Source organism: Brassica napus, chromosome C1 (assembly GCF_020379485.1).
Source record: "Brassica napus cultivar Da-Ae chromosome C1, Da-Ae, whole genome shotgun sequence".
Classification (NCBI taxonomy): Eukaryota; Viridiplantae; Streptophyta; class Magnoliopsida; order Brassicales; family Brassicaceae; genus Brassica; species Brassica napus.
In genome coordinates this window covers 10,757,425-10,771,325 of record NC_063444.1, presented here as the reverse complement: position 1 = coordinate 10,771,325, position 13,901 = coordinate 10,757,425, and the positions used below count along the sequence as shown (strand labels likewise).

At 29.5% G+C, this 13,901-nt stretch overlaps 2 long non-coding RNA genes and 1 other non-coding gene across 3 annotated transcripts; 2 read left to right on the top strand and 1 right to left on the bottom strand.

The window, feature by feature from the left end:
• The first annotated feature begins 74 nt into the window (after positions 1-74).
• TRNAK-CUU lies at positions 75-147 on the top strand. The gene has a single exon. It is a non-coding gene; the product is annotated as a tRNA-Lys (tRNA).
• Positions 148-3,434: 3,287 nt separating this feature from the next.
• LOC111202213 lies at positions 3,435-6,380 on the bottom strand. The gene is made up of 2 exons (XR_002655079.2): positions 4,579-6,380; positions 3,435-4,468 (listed from the first exon to the last, which is right to left on the bottom strand). It is a non-coding gene; the product is annotated as an uncharacterized LOC111202213 (long non-coding RNA).
• A 9-nt stretch (positions 6,381-6,389) lies between these two features.
• LOC125580688 lies at positions 6,390-12,316 on the top strand. Its single transcript, XR_007318423.1, has 2 exons — positions 6,390-8,492; positions 9,980-12,316. It is a non-coding gene; the product is annotated as an uncharacterized LOC125580688 (long non-coding RNA).
• The last annotated feature ends 1,585 nt before the right edge of the window (positions 12,317-13,901 follow it).

Here is a 13,901-nt window from a genome sequence, read left to right as displayed (position 1 = left end):
TCAATCCCCCTTTTGTTTGTTTAAAATCTAAAGATTTAAGAAATCAATGATATATAGTCATAAGTACCAAACAAGCCCGTCTAGCTCAGTTGGTAGAGCGCAAGGCTCTTAACCTTGTGGTCGTGGGTTCGAACCCCACGGTGGGCGAATACTTTTTAAATTTATTTTGGAGTAAATGTAGGATATTATTTGGGAGTAAATGTTAGGATATAAAGTCGTTTTAGATGGACATTTAAGCCAAGCTTTGTACAAACATCTAAATATGTTGAGCCCCACGGTGTGGGCGAATAATTTTTTAATTTATAAGGTCTTTGACAATCTCTCTAGATATTTTTTAATTTCCGGCGCTGCCGCGTCCTCTAGCGCGGTTGCCGGAGCCCCTCCTTTGTCTTTTCTCTCTCTTTGTCTTCTTCTCTTCCAGTTCATCTCTGTGTTCTCTGGTTCTTCTCTGTGGCGGAGGTGGAAATCTCCCTGAAGTTCTCCGGTTCAGATCTGGAGCTTCCATGGTGAAATCGGTGGGCTTGAGGACGGCTCGCTCCTCATCGTGTCGGCTCCTCGTTGTCCTCTCTATCTCCTGTAGGTACTTTTGTGGCTGTGTAGCCGAGATGGAGTTGCTTGGTTCTGGTGGCGTGGGTAAGGTTCAAGTTTGGCTTCCGGCTTTTTAGCTTGTCAAGTGGGTACTACGTCGGAGGAGGTGTGCCCAGCTGGTCCCCTTGCTCTATATGGGCTTGGCAGTTAAACGGGTGTACACGGTCTCGAGAAGATGGGTTGGAGGCAGCAATCTTCAGCTTCCTTCTCTGAACGACGGCATCGTCAGTTGTGGACCCTCCTCATGCTGCCGGTTTGGTGTTTGTTGGATGAGCTAGACGGTCCGGGTTTGATTCTTTGTGCAGGTTGCAACTTGTGAGTTTGCTTGAAGCTGTAGGAAACCGTGTGTTTCAAGGTTTGAGGGCGCCTTTCTGTCCGGTAGCTCGCGACAACTGGTTATTCACTCTGTTATGTCTGCTCCTTAGGTTCCTTCTGTTAGTTTCAATTTCAGCATTCTCTGCTACTAGTTAATCTCAGTGATATCTGTAAAAAAATTTAAAAAACTTGGTATAAAATCTTAACATTTTACCAAAAAAAAAAAAAAAATAATAATTTATCTTGGAGTAAATATGTAGGATATAAAGTCGTTTTAGATGGACATTTAAACCAGCTTTGTACAAATATCTAAGTACCAGATGATAATTCGCGCATGCAATGAATGAGTTATTATATTAGTGTATATTAAATGATTTTAATATTTTACAGCGCTACAATCTTTATCGACAGTTAGTAACAAATACAAATGTTGGTCTCTTAAATGTATCATTGTTGTCGAATAATTAACGTATTACAGTTTATTTTAATTATTTTTAAAAGTTCATATGCACAAAAGAAAATTAAGTCTTGCGACTGACACAAATCACCAAAATCAGATACACAACATCGATTATAAAATGACAAAAGAGAATTAAGTTTTCTTCTCTCGATTTGTTTACTGTTGACTCTCCATAATTAATTTCATTTTCTAAGTCCATAAAATTGTGCTTTCGTTCTCGTTTCTGTTTCGCTGATATGAGTTTTTTTTTTAACTTTTTCTATGAATTCGGTGAATTACATAAGTGTCAATTTAAAAAAATGGACATCTGTAAAATTGGTTCCACTCCATATACATAGTTAAAAATCAAAATTTTGAAAAAATTCACCGGCAAACTCTATTCGCAGGTTAGTATTCAAATCTAATATATCAAGCTGTTATAGAATGTAAGTGTAGACTCGAAATATAAATGCATGTCTAGTATATATTCATCATTTCAGTCTAAAAATCATCTAATTGTAAAACAATAAAACAAATTACTTGTTTTATTAACCTATACATTTGAGGTTTAGTTTAAGAATATACCGATAAAAATATGTATAATATTTTATCATTCTTGTATATATTACTATGTATAAACTAAGAACTGTTTGATTTATTAAATGATAAACCAGAAAATTATAATAAATAGCTCAAATCTCACATTATTACAATTATAATAGCTAGATATGATATTAAAAAGATAAAAATATTAGACGAATGATCAAATCTCTCATTCTTCGAACAAACTCAAAAAGAGGTGATTGAAATCTTGTCATGATATTTCATTAAAAGATTTTAAGAATAAAAATAAAAATAAAAACTAAAATATTTACTCTAAATGAAATAATATATATAGTGCTTCTAATATTAAAAATCACTTCAATTTGAAAAAATGTATTTATGGGATTGTCAGGATCAAATAACGTATTAGAAATCACATATTTAAAAATAATTTGTATACATAAAAGTATATACAGTAGAGTAAGCACATAAATCAAAATCAATATTTTTTGTTTATCTACAATCATGTTTTTGCTAAATAAATCAAAACAATCTTTTTTTTTTTACTTTATGTGGTATATAATTAAACTTTAGTGATATTGACATATATATATAGTATATATTTTAATGTAAATATTGGTTATTGACACTTCCTATTCATATGATTTTATTAACATTTGTATATTTGCTGTAACAAAAATTTAAACTTTTAATCACAAAACTTTTAAAATGAGATTTATCAATAAAAAGTTCAAAATTAAAATATACTAAGATCTCAATTTTCAATGCAAATTTTAAAATTAAAATATTTATATAGTATATAATTTAATTTAAACGTTATTAATATATATATATATAAATATGAATATCTTTAATGAGACTTCTTATTCATACGATTTATGATTATTTGTATTTTTTTTGAACAAAAAAAGTTAAACCATTGATCACAAAATTTTCAGTGTGGAACTTTTACAATTTTTTTTTTGTAATTTATAGTCGTTTTACAAAATTTAAAATATAACATATAAGAAACAAATTAAATTTTTTTATTAAATGGTTATATGATTGTTTAATTTATTTTAGTAATATAAATTTAAACAAAAAAGAAAGAGGATACAAAAATTGTTACCAAATATGTATTATTTATAATCATTAATTGTCATATATATGTTAATCATATTAGGATATTCCGTAGCTTTTATTTAAGAAAACAATTGAAGATATTCTTTTGTACACTACTAATCAATTTGATAATTAGTTTAGTAAAATGTATAATATATATTTAAGAATCATCCTATTGATGACATGTGGCTACGGAAATATATTGTAATGCTCCATAATTAATATATAGGGAATATGCATGTATGTTTCCAATTAACTCCATTCTAAATTATATAATTCTACAGACTGTATGTTTCAACGTTTCCTTCTTTTTTCATCATCATCATCTACATATGTTGTAACATGTCCTTAACCACTTTGTGTGCTTTACGTTGAGATTGATGATGGCATCATGGGGGTCGAAGATCTCAAGATCTTAGTTCATTGGTGGCTTAAAGAAGCACACTTTTTTGTCATCTTTTAGATTAAGATTAGATTTGCATCAGTTCTTACACAAAGCCGAAAAAGATACAACACCTTTCCGGAGCCATAAGCCGATGTGGTACAAGTTATCACCCGGAAACAAAGGAAACTAAACTTGACTCCACAACTTAATGAAAACAAGGGAGAGAAAGAAAGCCTAACAAACATACTAGAGTACAACTATATACTTCAAGAAAGACGGAGCTGAACGGAACCAAAAGCAGAATTGATCAAGAAAGCAAACAAGGCCACTTCTTTAACACAAGAAACCATGAGAGAAAAAACCTTCAACCCGACAGCCAACGCTGACACATACACGTTTGGCAATTGACTACTCCAAGACCGACACAATTGAGCAAAAACTCCAAAGCCCCTCACCAAAAATTCCGGAGAACCCATAGGTTGCAAACCAAGTGACATCACAACTTCCCCGCTTCAAAGCTTCACCAAATGAAATCAAAATAGAGCGCCAAGGTTGAATGACAAAACCTTACCAGAAACCACACACATCAAAAACCGGATGCCACAAAGAAGAATTGACAGCCCCAAGACCACATTAGATAGAATCCAAACCATGGCTCGAGACACTTCTCCATCTAAACAAATTGCCAAACCTAACAGACTCCAGAATGCCACAGACCTCTTAAGCCCCTTTTCTTCAACACATCAACCGCGGAACATAGATTGAGATAGATACGAGCTCGAAAATCATCGCTGTATCGCTTAAAAATCGCCTAACCAGAATATTCGATTGAAGAATTACACACCCACATCAGGCCGATATAGAGAAGCAATCCAAGCTAACCAAAAAGTGATTACAAAACTCAATCTCTATCAAAGATTCTCAGTTCATCAAAAAACCTCAAACAACCACACACTAATGATAAAACTTCACCAAACTCAACATCTGGAGGGAAGTTAAAAAAGGGAGATGTTCAGGAAAAAACGAGAACCCAAAAATTTTCCGCGCCGGAATCCTACCATCATTCTCCACAGCCACTGCACAGAAATATTCGGGACCTCAGCCTACTGACTCTCCAACCCAGCTCGAGCAAGCATGGAACCTAAACAAACCCAATCAGAACCTCTCACTAAAACCATATATGTACCTTTCACCAACCAAGACGTCGAGAGGAGATGGAGATATTAGAGACTAAAGATATACACAGAGCAATATGGTCCCGACGGTGGCGCAAATCGCCGAGTAAATTTTTTTTGGTGAGAGAAATAATTTTTTTTTTACTATTTGATAGCTTTCACTTCACGCTATTATTTAAACTATTTGAATAGATGATTTTTCCGTGCTCATGCACATGTATAAATCTTTATAAAATTAATATATTATAATTAATTGATATTTTACTTTTGGTTTTAAATCAATTTATAATATGTATAGTTTATATTAATAATATTATATTATTTTAATTAGACATATGATTTGGATGTGTTATATCTAGTTGGTTTGGTTTTTTGGGTCAACAATCAATCTGTTTATCACTTGGGTATATTGGATTTCATTTATTTCTCCGAATTCAACTATAATATTTTATTCTGAATATAGTTAATTTTGATTAAATTCTTATTTGCATTTAGATTGGTTATTTTCTTTGATATGTAAATATATTTTAGTAAGATTATGTATTACATCATATATATTGTGTTTAGATTTAAATAAAAATAAACTACAATGTTTGATTCAAAATTATATAAATGAATATAATGATAATATTCTGAAGTCTCATGCACATATAAAATCATATTGTAACAATTATTTAATATTTTATTTTTATTTATTAATAGGTTTTGAGTCATCCTATAATTTATATGTATAAAAATAAATAGATTTACTGTAGTTAGATCTTTGATTTTGGATATAAGTTGGATTAGTCGAGTCACTCATGTTGTACTCACGTATAATTTTATATATTGAGTTACAAATATTCTTTCAAATTCAAACTCAAGTATAATTATTTTTTATTCTAATTTAGTCAAATCAAATTAGTTTTATTTCTCGGTTAAATGTGCATGTATTTTCATAATATTTATCAAAATTATCTATTGATTTTTTTAAAAATTATTAGGAAATAAAGAGATGATCATTAGGAAATTACATACATAAGTATAACTGATAATGTTTTGTAAGATCATAAACGAATATCAATATTTACAATTATATATTTTATAAATTCTAAATAATTGTATGCCTTAGATTTATTGAAAGTTAAACTGAATTTTTTTTTTTGTCAACTGAAAATTATTTGAAATAATCTTAAAATAAGAATTCAGATTTGTTTGGGTATTTTGATTATGTGTATATTAAGTTTCACAAACATAAAAAAACATAAAATTAAAAGAAAGTAAATATTAAGAAAAATATATTTTTTCAATAATGATAAAATGGAATATATATATATATATATATATACCCTCATTAGTAATATATGCAATTTAAAAAGATTGTGTAATTATTTGATCAAAATATTCTTGTAATTAAAAATTATTTTTAGGTTCCTTTTTTAATATCTCTTAATAATCAGCACTAAAATTGTGATTGTTTTTGTGAAATCAGATTATTTATATGTGTTCTTACTGTAATTGTAAGATATAACCGTCAACTAAAGATTATGAAAAAATATTTAAATAATAATAATTATAAACTATTTTTAGTCAATTAAACATATATCGGTTTATGTTCTTTAATTATTTTATGTAATAATCTAAGAAACTAGATAGATATAAAGAATATTTTTCTATTACTTTGAAAATATATTTATTTTTGTAATATCATGATTATTTTCGTGAACTTTTTTTTCATAAGGTCACATTATATAAAATATATTCTTTTTTATCTAAGAAAAAGTTTAGATATAAAGAAATTATTTTTATCACTTTGAAAGTGTATTTTTATTATGTAAAAATATATTTTAAACGGAATATTGCTATTTTGTTAACTTTCCTTTTCAATGAAATTATATTTTTTATACATATATTTTCGTTTTCAAATTCATTTTTAAACTTTATGAATGTTTCCTTTTTATATATGTTTTGGAAAAATTAAAAAGGAAACTAAATGAAAAATTAATAATAGTATTTAAATTTAATATTTTAATTCATTAAGGATACCTTTGTAAATAACCGTCATAAGAATTTACGTGAACACCACGCATAAGAAACTGAATTTTCAAATAATATTATAGAGATTTGTATTGGAAGAGTAATTTTTGATTAACAACTTTGACGATTATTTAGGCAAGTATTTAATATGACAAAAAATTTATCCTATAAATTTTCATAACAATTATTATAGTTCTTAGCTACTTTCGTCATAAACTAATATCATACCACCATATCACAAGTTTTCAAAGTGACCACAAAAGCTAGAGCCGACTAATATAAGAACCAGAACCGTCTATTCGCAATGGAGCGATCAAACATTGTTTAAGATATTAAACAATTCATTTATATATTTAAATAATAAACATTGGCGAGTTTAGATCCGGTTTCACCACGACTCATGGTTGGCATATGACAAGATTGCGATCTCCAAAATTCAAATGGTAAAAAGGTATTTGGTTTCTGAAGCAACATCTAATACCTTGGTAACATGCGAAATAACCATGGAATAATTGTGCAGTTATAATAGTAACAAAAACCTATAGATACATGCGTATATGTAGAGATTTTCGTTACTATTAACATCGGTGCGGTGCAGTTCGTCACCATTAGGAGTCTAATCTCACATGGATTGTGGTTCATAAAAGACTATTGACAGGAGATCAGATCGTCAAGTGGAATCCACATACTGTGTCTATTTGCTAGCTTTGTAACTCTGTCACATAAACAAGTGATTATTTGTTTTTTGAGTTCTCCTACTCAGAAGAAGTATGGCGCAGGAGTATAGGAAATCTTGCTGGTACATGATGTTCAACTCAGTGGGATATATTGGTGCAACATCTAGTGACTGGTGTACTGGAGAAAACCTTTATATTCCTGGTTCGATACTGTTTTGAAGCTGTGGTGTATGTTATTTGGCATGAACAAATTGCTCGTTGAGTTGGAGAGCCTCCAAACTCCTCGTCTCGACTATCTTGACAAATTCAAATTGATTCGGAATAGGATATCTTCTATACAAAGGAAAGAAGGAAGCAAGCCAGCATGAAAAGGTCATGGCAATATGGTTTACGAATAGATGATCTCTATTTTTTAATGCTTTTTTAAACAAATTTCAGCTTCTGATTTCTTGTTCAAAGAATGGCCGCATTGATTGTACAAAGATTTTTTGAATTGAATAAATTTTTAAAAAATTCAAAAATATAAAAAAGAACATATGAAAGTTTTCCTTTTCAAAAAAAAAAAATATATGAAAGTTTTCAACTTTCTTTGGATAAGTGTCGTACTTATGATAACTAAAAAATGTTTGGTGCTTGTAATGTTTCATTTTTAGTACTGATCACCTTGTTTAGACACGAGTTTGTGTAAATGGGTTAGTTTTTGTATTGTGTACTACTCATGAGTTTCTGATCATCCTAATTACAAGTAGTAAGTTGGTTGTAGTGTCTCAGAATCTTTTGGTCACCGTACGTGTAGGCGTGTAGCAAACATGAGAACATGTGATAAAGTTTTCAACTTTTTCTAGTGGAGTATCTTGAATCTGTTTTCATTTATTGTTCGTTTATTATCTTGTGTAGCAGTGGTGGGGGCTGGTGGAAGAAATCATCTGTATTGCCCCTCGGTCTATTTTTTAAAGCTAGGAACTCCTTGTTATATTATTAATTTTGTTTTGATTTATTTTTAATTCAGAAAATAACTAAAGTACGTAAATGTTTTTAACTCTAATAATATACCAAAACAGATTCTTCCTTCTCTCTTCCTCCGACTTTTATTTTTCAGATTCTTCTTTCTCTCTTCCTCACTTTTATTTTTCTCTCTGGAAAGCAGTGTTTCACTTTCTTTCTCCGTAACTTTCCTCTCTTCTTTCTCTATTTCTCTGCCACAAACCACCGCGATTCAACCTGAAAAAAAGGTAGAGAAGACGACGGAAACTAAAATGGAAGCTTTGCTTGAGATTTTTAGATCTATGATTTTTCGAATTAGGGTTCTTAAGGCGGCAACGAAACAAAAACAATGTTTATGAAGAATCTGGGTTTTCTTTGATTTAGGGTTCTTTTTGTTTTTCTTCGATTTTGTATTTTTCTAGATATTTAAGTCTGTTTCTTATTCTATGGAAGTTATGGATCTATAATTTTTGTATTTTGTTGTGCGTTTCTTTGATTTTATCTGTGGATCTGGATTCAGTAGAACTCGTATAATTTGGTAGAATTGTATCGATACAACTAATTATAACTTATTCAGTAGAATTCAGTACAACTACGTAAGTACTACTAGTAAAACTCGGTACAACTATATAAGTATTACTAATATCACAACTAAATAAGTATTACTAGTATAACTCAGTACAACTACATAAGTGAACTCAGTACAACAACATAAGTATAACTAATAAAAATTAGTATAACTAGTAATACCAGTATAATTAGTTGGACCAGTATAACATAATTGAACCAGTTGTACGTCGAAAAACTAAAAATTTAAAATTTTGAAATTTTGAAACTTTGAAATTTTAGAATTTCGAAATTTTGAATATTTTCATTTTTTTTTTAAAAATAATTAATTTCGTAAATGAATAAGGGTAAAATCGGATTTTCATATTTTCATTAAAAAATGAAGGGTATTGAGATTAGTGAGGGATATAGTAGATTTTTTTTTGTCATATAAGGGCATATGAGATGATGGCTCGGCTGGTGGCTGTGAAATGAGGAATAAAGTGGCAATTGTTTATTGTGTATCAGGTGCAATGTTTCTTGTAATATACAATTGAATACGGTTTGACAATCATTTTATGAACATGTTTGGTTTGATCTCACATCTTGTTTGTAATGGTTCTGTGTTTGTATTTTTTGATGTAGTTAAGCATGATCTCCCCTACTCATTTGTTGGGTAGAGAATGATTAAAGACGCTTTTGTTTATATGAATTCAAGAATTGAGTTTTAGAGTATAAATAAAGATCGATGTACTTCATGTTTTTAAAATATTTAAGAATGGGAAAGCTTATCTTTGGAAAGTTTTGACTGAAGTTCTTGGTAGGATTTGTTTGACTACTGATTTTTGGAGAGCAATCGCTGCGGAGAGTTAATTTATATCAATAATTCATTGTGTTGATGCAAACTGGAATCTAAAAGTGAATATGATGTTATTTTATGATTTTTCTCCACCTCATTATGATATTACTACTGTTATGAAGGTGATGGAGCTATTGAAAAAAATGGGATTAGATAAGAAAGTGCTTATTGTAACTGTAGACAATGCTTTTTGAAATGACAATATGTAAGGTGTTTAAGAAACTTAGCAAATATTTGGTGTGTAATGGTGAGTTCTTACATGTAAGATGTTTATTACACATTATGAACGTGATTGTTAAGATGGACTGACTGTGATTAGTGATGCTTTAGAAAAAAATCAAGGACAATGCGGAATTTGTAAAGACTTCAGAGTCTAGAGAACAAATGTTTCAAGCATGTGTCAAAACTGATGGGATCCATACAAAAGCTGGTCTTGTTTGGATGTGGCAAAGAGGTGGAATTCAACCTTTTTGATGTTGTCTAGAGTTCTTCAGTTTAGATATGTATTGTGTAATCAGGGTCGGGCATGAATAGAGGCTGATCAAGCATTAGCTTTAGGTCCGTTCAAATTAAAAATAATTTAGGGGCCAATTTCAATAAAGATCAGTTGGTTCTGATGGGAAACTTGGTTGATAGTGTGTTCAAGGTGAAGAGTTCAAACCCACAATTCTGTATATTACAACACTCTTTTTTTATAAAATAGTTTATAGGGCCAAAACAATTACTTGGTTCTAACCTTATATATGTCAGGCACGACCCTGTATGTAATCTCTCTGACGTAGAACCAAGTTACAAGTGATTTCTTTCAGATTTGGAATGGTCAAGAGGATCGCTTATATGTGAGTTTCTGCGTCCATTTAATGAAATAACTAATCTGATTTCAGGCTCATCATATCATACTGCGAACTTGTATTTCATGCAAGTCTGGAAAATAAAAATCTGGTTGTCAGCTCATGCGACTTTAGATGATGACACAATATGTAAAACGGTGGAAACCATGAAGATGAAATTGGACAAGTATTGGAAACATCACAGTGATTTATTTACTATTACTGCGGTTTTAGATCCAAGGTTGAAGTTCACATTCTTATAATATTTTTATAACCATTTAGATCAGTCAACAAGCAAGTCTAAAATGGATCACATGAATAAGAAGATGGAAAAGCTGTTTGGAGTTTATAAGAAAAATTCTAAAAGCACTGCTACAAGCACTTTAGAAACCACATTGGAGAATCGTATACCAGCTGGATATAGTGTAAATACTTAATCTATAAACACTGGTTTTGGTATTTGGTATGTTCTTAATCATTGTTTTTATGCTTATAATGCATGGGTTTTATGCATTTTTTCGCATAAAATCAGATTTAGATGTATACTTGGATGAACTGGTCTTGGATATGTTGCTTTTCAAAGTTTAAATGTCTTGAAATATTGGAAAGACAACGCAACCCGATTTAAAGAACTGTCTCGTACGACGTATAATGTGATTTGTATTTCCATAACAACAATGTCTTCTGAGGCATCATTCAACTTAGGAACTTATGTACTTAGCAAGTATAGGGGCCGACTTTTTCCATCAAATGTACAATCTCTCATTTGTGTAGGAAATTGGCTGTGTGGGTATGAAGTGATGAGTAAATTTAATGATTTTTATACTGATATGTTTGCTGTGTGTTTCTTATTTGTGCAAGAAACTCGATTTGGTATAATGATTTGCTTGATGGTATGCTGCGTAGCCCATCCATTTGACATCTCTATGTATGTTTAGTATTCATTATTAATTTAGAAAGTTGATATGTTAATTTTATTATGTTTATTTTTATTAGTTATCGTTTTATTATAAATATTGAGAGAACTATACATTTTCTTCACTGATTGCTATACAAAAAAAAAATTACTTATATCTTTGTCACAACGTAAAAATAAAATAACTAATTATTTTTAGATAATAAAATTGTTTTTAATTTTGAATATAATATTTATAAAGTTTGAGATGCTCCTTATAAGAGCAAGGCCCGAAACATAGAAGAAGAAAAACTCATATAAAATATCAATTATTAGCAGTGTCGATCAAATATTTTTGAATGTGCAAGAAAATTTTAACATGTCTTTTATGTTTTTTTTATCTTATATCATAGATATATAATATAATTCATATCAGAACTTAATAAAGCTATTCAATTCCACTAATGATTGATGAAGATCATTTTTGAAGTTAATTTTATAGTAATATTATTCAATGTTATCATAAATATTCGAATATAGTAATATAATTCTACTATAATAATTTTAATGGATGATTTTACATTTAAAATCAATTTTTATTTAACAACAAATTTACTCAATATATTAATTAAATAAAAATTACAAAAAAATTTTTAGTTGTCTATACAAATATTATGCTTATAAAATTAACAAAATATGATATAAAAATAAATATCAATAATATTAAAACAATTTTTTTTTAAAAGATTTATCTTTAGTTTACAAAGAATAATACAATTTTTGCCATCAGATTTTGCCTAAAAAAACTTTAACTCAATAAAAAATTCCAAAATAATGACCAACCAATTTATTCCTTAGTCGTAAAATCTTAAACGATTTATTCACCAATTAAACAAGGGTTTTTTTTTTCAAATATGACTCAAAAAAAGTCAAACACAAAACTAACCCATGATTTTTTTGGAATTTTTATTTGTCCTGTTCACCCCAGAAGTTCAGATTATTCACGAAAATACCATTATTATTTATTTTTATTTTTTGAAAATAATTGTTTTACTCTATCATCCTCATCTTCATCAAGTATTTACAATATTGTCATTGTCATCAATACACCAACTCACCATGAACAACCAATTTGAAGCTCTTAATGCACTAAAGTTTCGATTTTTACTGTTCATATCTCATTATTTATGCACACAAACTACATCTCTTTCATTTTTTCTCTATATTTATTAAAAAAAAAAACTAAGATTTTGATTCTAAACTTTGTAAGGTTCAAACTATGATTCTTGGTCATTAACAAGTGTGTCAGTTTCCTGGTGAAGTTCTGTGTAATAGGAAAATCTAACCAAGTTATCTCACTGGTTGAAAGTACGAAATTGATTTTTTTCCAGATTTGTTCGTCGCAAGACTTTCGTGTAAATCTTCTGATCGTAGAATACTTATACGAAAGTCTTCTGGTCAATAAAGATGTTAGTTTTGCAATTGACTTTATTTGTGTATTTAGAGACGACTTCTATGGAAGTCTTCCAACTTTTCTTTGTTAACAAATTTTTTTCGAAAATACCAGAGAAGACTTCCTGGTAAGTCGTCTAGGATACACAAGTTAGTTTTGCAATTGACCGGATTGTTTCAGAAGTTTGACTTTCTCTAGATGACTTACACATAAGTCTTCTGCTGGAAGGCTTTCCTGTAACTCTTCCGAACTCTCAGTGGAAGTCTTCTCACTGTTGGTGAAAGTCGTCTCGGTTACTTTTGCAATTGAAAAATAAAACTTAAATATTTAATTTCAATTTTATGACTTCCATGTAAATCTTCTGGAAGACGACTTACACGGAAGTCTTTCAGAATTTTATTCCGAGAAACTAGTCAAACCTTGGTTATCACAGAAGACTTCTGTGTAAGTCTTTTGTCTGAAGAATTACATGGAAGTCTTTTAATTAAAATTAAATATTTAATTTTTATTTTTCAGTTGCAAAAGTAACCTGAGACGACTTACATCACAGTCGTCTAGGTAAATGTAATATTTAAATTTTATTTTTCTGGTGGAAGACTTCCATATAAGGTTTCTAGAAAAAGTCAAATTTCTAACACAATTCGGTCAATTGCAAAACTAACTTGTTTATCATAGAAGACTTATTTTCGAGATTTTTTTTAGAAACAAAAGTAAACCGATATTTACAAAGGAAGACTTCCAAAGAAGTCTACTCTTGTAAATTTTCAATTGCAAAAATGACCTAAATGGAAGACTTTCTGAATTTATACCCTAAACTTAAATAACTAACTAAATAGAAAAAGAACACTTCACTGAATTTAAAATAAACTTTGTAAGTGTTTAATATACACAAACTAAACACATAGGTCAAATTTAAATTTTCCAAAAAAAAATGTTAAAGCTTTCAAAATCTAACCTTAAAAATACAAACAATACTATAACATATGTTACCAAACCCTAATCTGTGTTGAAAACTTTTCAATTTTACTATATCTTAATTTATATCATTTTCAAATGTTTATAATTACATGATTT